General features: G+C 44.0%; 1 non-coding gene across 1 annotated transcript; it reads right to left on the bottom strand.

Annotated features, from left to right (window-relative positions):
• Positions 1 to 361: 361 nt before the first annotated feature.
• LOC106847085 (uncharacterized) lies at positions 362 to 4,931 on the bottom strand. Its single transcript, XR_011497838.1, has 3 exons — positions 4,845 to 4,931; positions 2,993 to 3,129; positions 362 to 2,800 (listed from the first exon to the last, which is right to left on the bottom strand). It is a non-coding gene; the product is annotated as an uncharacterized protein (transcript).
• Positions 4,932 to 10,045: the final 5,114 nt, after the last annotated feature.

Here is a 10,045-nt window from a genome sequence, read left to right as displayed (position 1 = left end):
ATTGTTTCAGAAAACTGCTTCAACATTACAAAGCCCTGTTAAGGTGAGTCAGGGTGGACCCCACCCAGGCTCAATGTTAGAGAAGGGCAAGGAGGCTGCTGAAATAAAGGCATAGAGATCAAAAGGGAGTAAGAAAAAAAATATCCAAAGAGGGCTGCCCCATCACCCCAGTGGAGTTGGAAAGAGACAGGAGATGACAATTCTGGGTCTATTTGGAAAGGAAGTCAAAGGCAGATTTCCAGAACCTGTCCCAACCCAGCCCTTCTAGGGCAGATGTCACCTTGGAAGTGGCTGACTCAGTAAATTAAAAAAAATTCAGATTGGATGTGAGAGCAAGACTAAACCAAAATGAACACAGAATCATCAAATATTCATAGATTTAATTGCAATAAAATGTAAAATTCTAACATTTAAAAAATAAATTCAAAAGAAACCTGGAAAACAATTTTTGGTGAATATATGTTAATGAGCTAACAGGGTTGATCCGAATTCCTACAAATCAAAAACAGCAGCGATGTCCTGAAGCTTGGGCTTGCTGGCAGATGCTCTTTCATCTCGGAATGTGCAGGGGTTTCTGCACACACAACTGCATCTGGTGGGCAGAAGGACAAGGACCCAGTCTTCCAAACAGTCATTTCCCTCCTTATGTAACTGACTCCAGAAGGTTCAGAAACTTGACATTCTCTGGTTGAGCCCACTGGCACCTTTGCCTATCACATACACCGTACCACTTTGACAACCACACAACAGGCCAACAGGAGTCATCATTAACAATATACTTCTCAGTCAATGTTCTTCATTTCAAGGAAAGAAAAATGAGAAACTTTGTTCTTTCCCAGCACCTCTGTCTCTCTCACTGAAATTTCACGTCAAAATATCTCACACTGGCTGTCTCATTCTTCTTCCCTAGACAGCCGTCATTACCAGGAATTATACTATAGAAAAGGCATAAAATAATGAAATGACCTTGCTTCTATCCAAAAAATCTAATAATCTATTTAACTTCAATCTAAAATTCCCCATTTGTATTTACTACAAAATAAATGCACAGTATTGTCTCTGATCATCACAGCTGCTTGGCTGAGAGATAGAATTATTCCCACTTAGAGACTAGGAAACTGAGGTTTCGAGTGCTTAATAACACTCCCTAAAATCCCATAGTTATTTAGCTACAAAGTCTACTGTACGGGAGGAAGACATTTCCTCTATCCACTCTGGGTCCTTCTGGCCAATGAATTAAATTCATGAGACAGAATAACAGGAGAAAATTAAACAAAGCTTTACAACTGGTATACATGGGAGAGGCTCAGGCAAACTGAGCAACTTGCCAAAATGGCAGAAGCTCTCCCCTTAAATACTACCCTCAGCTAAAGACAAAGGCGCCGCTGGGGGTGGAGGGAGTCAGTTATGGGAGATTACCAGAAAAGCACAGTAACAAAGAGTAAGGTTATTATGCAGATTTAAGTCCTTGCCTTCTGCATTTATAAGAGTTTCTAGAGATGAGGTCATTCCCCCTTCTTCCTAGTACAGAGAGGGAGACACCTTTACAGATGGAGATTTCCCTTACAAATGTAAATGTCTCTTAACAAAGGGTAACTTCTCCTTCTCAGAGTTTCTCTCCTGTTTGCAGATTTTAAAAGTAACCAGCCCAAAATAATCCTCATGCCAAAGAGACATATCTAGGGGTGGCCAACTCCAGTCACTACACTACAAAATAAATCCCCAAAATCAATAAAAATTGCTTAGCTGCAAAGTCTATGAAATCTATAAAACATCTGCTAAATCTTTCTGCCACAGCTCATTGTCTCATCCTTGGTCATTCTGACATTTCTCATTCACCTCTCAGAAAGCTTTTAGGAAGGGCTGAACTTTTCAAGGACAGATGCTCAGGGAGGCACCATGGTCACTTTCTCCAGGCAACTCGGGACGGAAGAATGGACACAAAGGCTCCAAACAGGTGAGAGGACTGTGTATATAAATGAGGGCATCATTTCTAACATCGAAAAACTTGATTTCTTCCATCTCAACATCTAGAAAAATTCCTACACGGCTAAGGCCAGAGCTTGCAGGAATTTTGGTTTGTGGGATGGAGCTGGCATAGATTGCGCCTGCTTTCATGCTGATGATCCAGAAGCCATGCTCAGAGGAGAAACCGCTCTTCCTCTTTCTGTCCACCGATTCTTTGCAGACTCCCAGAGCCCACTCCTTCCCTTCTCCCACTTCTACCTCCCAGTAATGGCGGCCAGAGGAGAAGCTTGGGGTGCCCAGGACACAGGGCATGTGGGCAAATCTCTGGGGATCTTCCATCCGGTTGTGGCAGATCTTCCCACACCAGACATTCTTTAGGTCCTCAGAGAGGACTAAGAGGGAATTGGCAGTGACTGTATTCAGGGTTACATCCTCCTGGAACCTCAGGAACTCTTCGCTCACATGCAGGCTTAGCTCCAGCAGAGGACTGTGCTGTTTGACAAGAAGCGTTAGTTCGCTAACTTTCAATTCCAACAAAGGGAGTTTCTTATTTACTCCTCGACACATGGGGCAGATCAATTTCAGATCATCCCTTTCTAGCATCCAACGTCCTACGCAATCAAAGCAGAAAGTGTGCATACAGGAGAGAAAAGCAGGCTTGAAGAAAAGTTCTAGACAAATTGGACAGGTCACTCCCTCTTTCAGACTTCTGGCCATGGTCCCTGAAAGTCACTGTTTAGCTGTGAACTGAGCTGAAACGGCCCTTTATTAGCTTCTGGGGGTGATCAGGAGCCTTCGGTACACGATCTGCTCTTCAATAATCACGATATACCTAAATCCAATACAAAAATTAAATAATATAAATCTTTCTGTAGTTTATGCACGAAGGTGACACTAAGTCACGAGAGAATCATAGTAAAGGCACTACCTATGAGAAAAACTATCCAAAACTATTCAACATATAGGTGACCACAAGAGAGAGAAATAGGACGGTGGACATTGTCTCTTTGGTGGGGCAGCTTACCTGGCCTGGAGACTTCCAAGTGAAGCCTTGTCTGCTATGAGCACAGCTTCTCTCTGTGGGAGCTGAGTCCAACTGGGTCTTTAACAGGATCTAGAAGTTCAGTCTCCAGCCCTAATCAGAGTTCCTTTGTCGATCAACTGCAGTTCAAGAAAAAGAATTTCCGCACCTAAATACGATCATACAAATAAAGCCAACTTACTCTAGCCATCCCAGAAAAGGGACTCTACGAGCCCTCAGTCTGTCAAAGAAAATTACCATATGTGAGTAAAACTAGCAAAAACCACTGCAAAATGAATAGATGCTCATCATAGAATCAAGTTCAAGGACAAAGTAGCATTCGAATGAAATGCTTGAAAGCACTCTCAGAAAACGATCAAGGCTTGAGTGAGTGTGAATAAAATATATTGTAATCATTGTCACCAACTTCTCTAAGATAATCATGCCTGGACACAAGCCAAAAAGGTGTTCCTGATAAGGAACACGCCCTCCAGTTACTGCATTGGCTCCCAAAGCTTAAGAACCCCTGGTATTCCTGGGGCCCCTTCTGGGCCTTCCTCCATGGGTTTCCGGCTTTGGGTGGGCTACATCTGACAGCCTAGGCCCCTGACCCAAAGACAGCCATTTAAGGCAGCTCAATGTCTGTGAGGTGGTGTGAAGTGAGGAATCTTCTCGAAAAAGGGCCTACACTGAATAACAACTAGCAGAACTTCTTGCTAACAATTCACAAACCACACATTCAGTTGCGGCTGGAGTAACAAATCAGAGACAGCAAAAGGAGCCATGTCAGCATTACTGCAGAGGGCTAGAGTAGGAAGCTGGGAGCCCCGCTGAGGTTAGCCCAGAGAAACTGGGTTACTGCAACCTCCTGGGACATATTCCCTCATTCGCATCCAACAAACACTTAGGAGCCTTCCGTGCTCAGCCAGACTCTGGGATACAAGCCCGTGTAACAAGAGACAGGCTCTCTGCCCACAATGACCCTGGAGTCCTTGGAGGCCTCCCAGTTCTGAACAGCACGCAGTCTGAGCCTGGAGTCTGAGTCTGGGCCTGGCTGAGCGACAAGAGAGATAACCTAATCTTACTTAAATCCCCTATCACCCTTTCCAAAAACTCGACTTTTTAAGGCAAATTGAACCTGGTGTTTGCAATCTGAAAGAGCTTCCCTAATCCACTTCGGAATGTATCTAAGAAAACAATCTTGCAAAAGAAACAAATGCTACCAAAAAAATGTTATCAGGGGCCGGCCAGGTGATGCAGCAGTTGAGTTCGCACACGACGGCCCGGGGTTCGCTGGTTCGGATCCCTGGCGCGGACCTACAACATGGCTTGTCAAGCCATGCTGTGGCAGGCATTCCAGATATAAAATAGAGGAAGATGGGCACGGATGTTAGCTCAGGATGATTGGCGGTAGATGTTAGCTCAGAGCTAATCTTCCTCAAAAAAAAAAAATGTTGTCTATGATCCCCAATGATCAAAAAAACAATCTATTCATATAACAAGAATGAAACGATTCAGTTAATGACAATACAGCTATGAAAAGTGGTAAGTATATTTAAGTGGAAACACAGAAACGCCTTTTAAAAATGTGAGAAAATAAAAAGGAACAATTTTAAAACACATACATTGTAGTTGAAAACACATAGAAATACACGTACATATAAGACCTGAAGTTAATATGTAAAAATGTACTTGGTGGTGTTAGAATGGAAGGTGAAAAAATTCTCTGACAAAAAATAAGTTTGACCTTTTCTCTCATTAAAGCTCAAGATAAAGGCAGTGGAAAGATAAGTTGGAGCCAAGAAGGAAGAAATGGGACAGTGGAAATACATTCCAGATAGAAAAGATTGCTCACCTTGACCTGGAGACTTTGAGCTGAGTTCCTGCAGCTCTGAAGTCTGCCTGCTGCCTCTCCTGGTCTCGACTTCTCTCTGAAGTGAGTTTGAGAGCAGGCATTCTGGGTTTTTATACTGCCTGGGGCATAGTCTCCGCCCACCATCAAGGTCACCATCTGTGTCCAGATTGGCCCCACCCTAGTCATGGCCCCGCCCACTCCCCCCACCCCCGTCATGGAGGGTAGTTATTCAACCGGATGAAGAAGATAGTGATAATTAACACCCCCCTTTTACTTTCAAGAGTGTCCTAGATTAAACAGTAAATTATATAGCAGCTGTATGAGAAGTAGAAGGAGCAATGGAGTCAATGAAGGAGAGCTAAGACACAGTCATCAAAAAATAGAGTTGGAAGGTCAAAGAATTCCTGTTGCCGAGGGGAATCGGGGAGTAAATCCTTCCCCTGAGATCCACGCCTTCTGAGTGAGCGCCCATTGCTCAGGGTCCCGCTCTTCCTGCAAGGCCCGCCGCACAGTGTTCTCTGTGTTTTGATCTGGTCGCCATCTCCAGTTCCATGAGCTATACCTCTTCAGCAGCGGGTCTCAGACTTTTTAAAATCTTCATCTCAACACCCTTTACACTCTTAAACACGACTGAGAACCCCACAAAGCTTTCTGTTTATATGAATTCTATTTCTCCAATTTACAGCATTAGAAAATAAAAACCGAAAAACTTGTAAAGAATTTATTTCACTCATTTAAAATAACAAAACCATTATATGTTAACATAAGTAACATCGTTTTATGAAAAATAACTTTATTTTCCAAAACAATTAGTGACAAGTGTGCCCCTGTTCTGCATGTTTGCAAACCTCTGTAATTTCTGTTTAAGAGAAGACAGCTGGATTCTCCCACCGGCCTCTGCGGGATCTGCTGCAATATATTGTTCCGGTTGAAGTACGTAAAGAAAATTTGGCTTCCCACAGATGTTTAGTTGGAAAAGGGAAGACCTTGCAGATGCCCTTAAAAGATCTCAGGGACCCTCCAGGTCACTCTGACCACGGCTCTGCAGCAAATTCTGTAATTCCAAGAGGCAGGCCCACATCTTAGTTTCTTGGCAACCAAACACCCAAATGATGCGCCCAGCCCTCTTTTTGTGTAGCTTCTGCGATCTCAAACTCGTTCATATGATATGACTGAATATGAATCATTTTGCTTCCTTTGCCCAATCAGGATGAGGTTCTTTTCGTTTTTTCTGTTTAAGTTATTTAACTGTGACGATGATGCCAAATCAGGTTGTTCTCTACCACTGTCCAACATCTAACAGGCCCACAGCAGGTGTTTAACAATGACGGAAAGCAGCATTTGTCATTGATTTTACATTTTTCAGCCAGTTCGATTGTGGCTTGCACATAGGCTGACTCATTGCTGCTAACTGAGCCTTTTCTGCTGGGAGGAAGATTTCTTCCCCAGAAATACTTTAATTTCCAGGTTCTTCATTACTTCTAAGATTTTTATTTGATTTTTTTTATTTTTTTGAGGAAGATTCGCCCTGATCTAACATCTCCAGACAATCCTCCTCTTTTTGCTGAGGAAGACTGGCCCTGAGCTAACATCTGTGCCCATCTGCCTCTACTTTATATGTGGGACACCTACCACAGCATGGCTTGACAAGTGGTGCCATGTCCACACCGGGGACTTGAACCGGCGAACCCTGGGCCACCAAAGTGGAATGCATGAACTTAACCGCTGCACCACCAGGCTGGCCCCTTCATTACTTCTATAATGCAGAATTCAGGGGAAAATGTCATTTTTTATTTTCAAGTGCTGGAAATGTTTGGAGCCACTTATCTGTGTAATATCTTAATACCGTCAAAACAACATATCAAAAATATGCATGAAGATTCTTTTAAATTTTTAGAATAATTTTTACTTATTATTAGTGCTTCTATGAGTTAAGATTAAATCACAAAACAAGCTTGTTTTCATAGCTTCCTGATGAAAAAGGTAATCAACTTTCACACGCACAAGTTGGATAAGATGCAGCCCCTGGCAGGGGAGCAGGGAATAGTCGGCCCTGTCAGGCATCTCAGATCCCTACAAGGGGGCGGTGTGTCTGCTCAAAACACAGTTTGTATTTTTCAAAAGGCAGCAGCTGCAGCGGGGCAGCTTTTCACAATCAGCTTCCATGCCCTGGGGTGGAAGTCGCGCTGGTTTGCAGTCTCCTCTTCTGCTCAGTCCTTGTCCTCTTCTCCTCCCGCTGCCCAGTTGTGCATTAAAGTGGACCCTTCTGTCTCTGGGAAAGAGGACGACGGAGGGCACATCCCTGAATTATTAATGCCCCCAAAGGCCGCTAATGGAGCTCCCGCACTCTCCTCTTCAAAAGGAGGCGTGTTTTGCAGACCTGGCGAGCTCCACGAAGAGATATTTTTGGCACTTTAGAATATGTAAAACGTCCCACTTCTGCACTTATTTAAAGGACGGACTCTCTACAAAAAAAGCCAGGGACGATTAGACTCCACAGTTACATAGTTGATCACATGTAATCCCTAGTCTGGTCCTATTGCTAGCCCTCTTATTTATTTATTTTTTATTTTTTTGAGGAAGATTAGCCCTGAGCTAACATCTCCAGACAATCCTCCTCTTTTTGCTGAGGAAGACTGGCCCTGAGCTAACACCCATGCCCATCTTCCTCTACTTTATATGTGGGACGCCTACCACAGCATGGCGTGCCAAGCGGTGCCATGTCCACACCCAGGATCCGAACCAGTGAACCCTGGACACCAAAGCTGAACATGTGCACTTAACCGCTGCACCACCAAGCTGGCCCCCGGGGCCTCTTATTTTTTTGTTCTTCTGAATTTTTTTTTGGTCAAAATATTGAGAAAAAAATTGAATAATGTCTATGTATTTTATTCACAAGATATGTTCCTATCTATAGAAGAACTGGCAACAGAATTCTTTACTTTTAGCAAATGGTCTATAAACATAACAAGCTCTAACCTGAGTCTCTATGTGAGTTTCAACGACCTTAGGCCACCCACCACCAAATAAAGGAGTAATGCTTGATCACCCCCAGGAAACCCACCCTTCTTTCACCTGCCAGGTCCCAGACCCTGAGCAGAGGCCAGAGGAGGACAGTGTGAATTTGAGTGAGTGGTGAGCGTGCAGGAGCAAGGACACACGTGTGACCCTGCCCCTTGAGCTGTTTATCTGTGTGGTTTCCAGAGCCAAATATAAGTGTTTTCAGATGATCCATGTGTTTTCTCTTCTGGTTTAGGGCTATAGGAATACTTTTGTGTAGGTAAGGGAGTCTGAGTCAAAATAAATTTTCTTTCCACCTAATTATTTGACATTCAATGTATCACTGAAGCAGTCTGCAAATCTCTTAAAGCGATTTGAGCTTCACCCCCGCTCTGGGGACAGAGGTAGATCAAAACAAGCTGCTTGCAGTCCCGCGTGGGGCTCACCAGCCTCAGAGAGGTCAGAAACTACCCATCTAGCTCAGGAGACAAGGCAGAGATGCCGGCTCTACAACACACTCCTGCACCGATTCATCCTCACGAGGGGCGGCCCATTGCTCTCCAGATACACACCGAAATCCCTGCCGTGTCCTCCTGGCACCCCCTCTCTCCAGCCTCATCACCTGAAATCCAGGCACCAAGTCTCCTTTCATTTCTTCTCCATGCTCCCTCCCAATTCAGGACAGGTCCGTTCTCTCTAACTAGAACCAGCCCCAGCCAGCCCCCCTGCTAACACCTACTCATCGTTCAGATACATCTGGGGTGTCAGTTCTTCAAGGGAGTCCTCCCCAGACCAGGTTGGGAACCCCTAAGACATCCTTTCACGGTACCCTGCATCCTTCTTCCGTGTAAGTTATCACGACGTTAATTAAGCATTTATTTTATTTTATTTTATTTTTGAGGAAGATTAGCCCTGAGCTAACATCTGCTGCCAATCCTCCTCTTTTTGCTGAGGAAGACTGGCCCTGAGCTAACATCCATGCCCATCTCCCTCCACTTTATATGTGGGATGCCTGCCACAGCATGGCTTGACAAGAGGTGCGTAGGTAGGCACCTGGGATCCAAACAGGCGAACCCCGGGCCTCCAAAGTGGAACGTGCAAACTTAACCACTGCGCCACCAGGCCAGCCCCAGTTATACATTTATTAATGGATCACTTGATTCATCTGTGGCTCCCTCACATTAATAAATCATACCCACTGAGCACTTACTGGTTGCCAGGCACTTTTCTAACTACTGCACATGTTTGCTAGCACTGAATCCTCGTAGCTCTATGAGGTAGGTACTGTTATCATCTTAACCTCTCAGATAATGAATTTCAGACTCTACCCCCATCAAGCTGTGTGATTTCGGTGTGTTACCAAACCTCTCTGGATTGCCTAGCTCTAGTCATCTTTCACATGAGAGAGAAATAAACTTCTATCCCATTTGAATTAGTACATTTTATGATTTTTCCATTTTATGCATCCAATCCAGTTGAAATCCAATTAAAATAGATGTTAATCTAATTTCTTTGCTTCTGGAACTATGGATGGCTGCTATCTTGACAGTCATAGTAACTCATCAGACGGCATCCAGGGATCTGAAAATTCTAGCTTCCATCTATATTTTCTACCATATTTTGCATTTTACTGGTAGTTTATCACCTAACTGAACAGACAGATGTGACTCATTGAATAGTCTCTGCTTCTTTTTTTTTTTAAACATTGGCACCTGAGCTGACAACTGTTGCCAATCCTTTTTTGTTTTTATTCTTCTCCCCAAAGCCCCCTAGTACAAAGTTGTATATTTTAGTTGCGGGTCCTTCTAGATGTGACATGTGGGTTGCCACCTCAGCATGGCCTGATGAGCGGCACCATGTCCACACCCAGGATCCGAACTGGTGAAACCCTGGGCCACTGAAGCGGAGCGCGCGAACTTAACCACTCGGCTATGGGACCGGCCCGGATATTCTCTGCTTATAAATGTCCTTGTCAGTACTTATCTGCCTGGACACAAGCTCTGCAGTTTTCCTACAGTTCTCTTAGCCAGTTCCTTAGCATGGTATCATTGCAAAACACGAAATGGTAAGAACTTTAACAGAGTCAGCACAGTTCTGTGAACTCAGCAGAGGATGCCTTACAGAATCAAATCTTTCAATTTAACTGTCATCTAAAGACAACACACTGTCTTAGCAGCCACTGTCATGAGGTAAATCCAAAT

This window comes from Equus asinus, chromosome 24 (assembly GCF_041296235.1).
Source record: "Equus asinus isolate D_3611 breed Donkey chromosome 24, EquAss-T2T_v2, whole genome shotgun sequence".
Lineage (NCBI taxonomy): Eukaryota > Metazoa > Chordata > Mammalia > Perissodactyla > Equidae > Equus > Equus asinus.
Note: the sequence above shows the minus strand (reverse complement) of the source record. Positions and strands in the feature narration are given on the sequence as shown.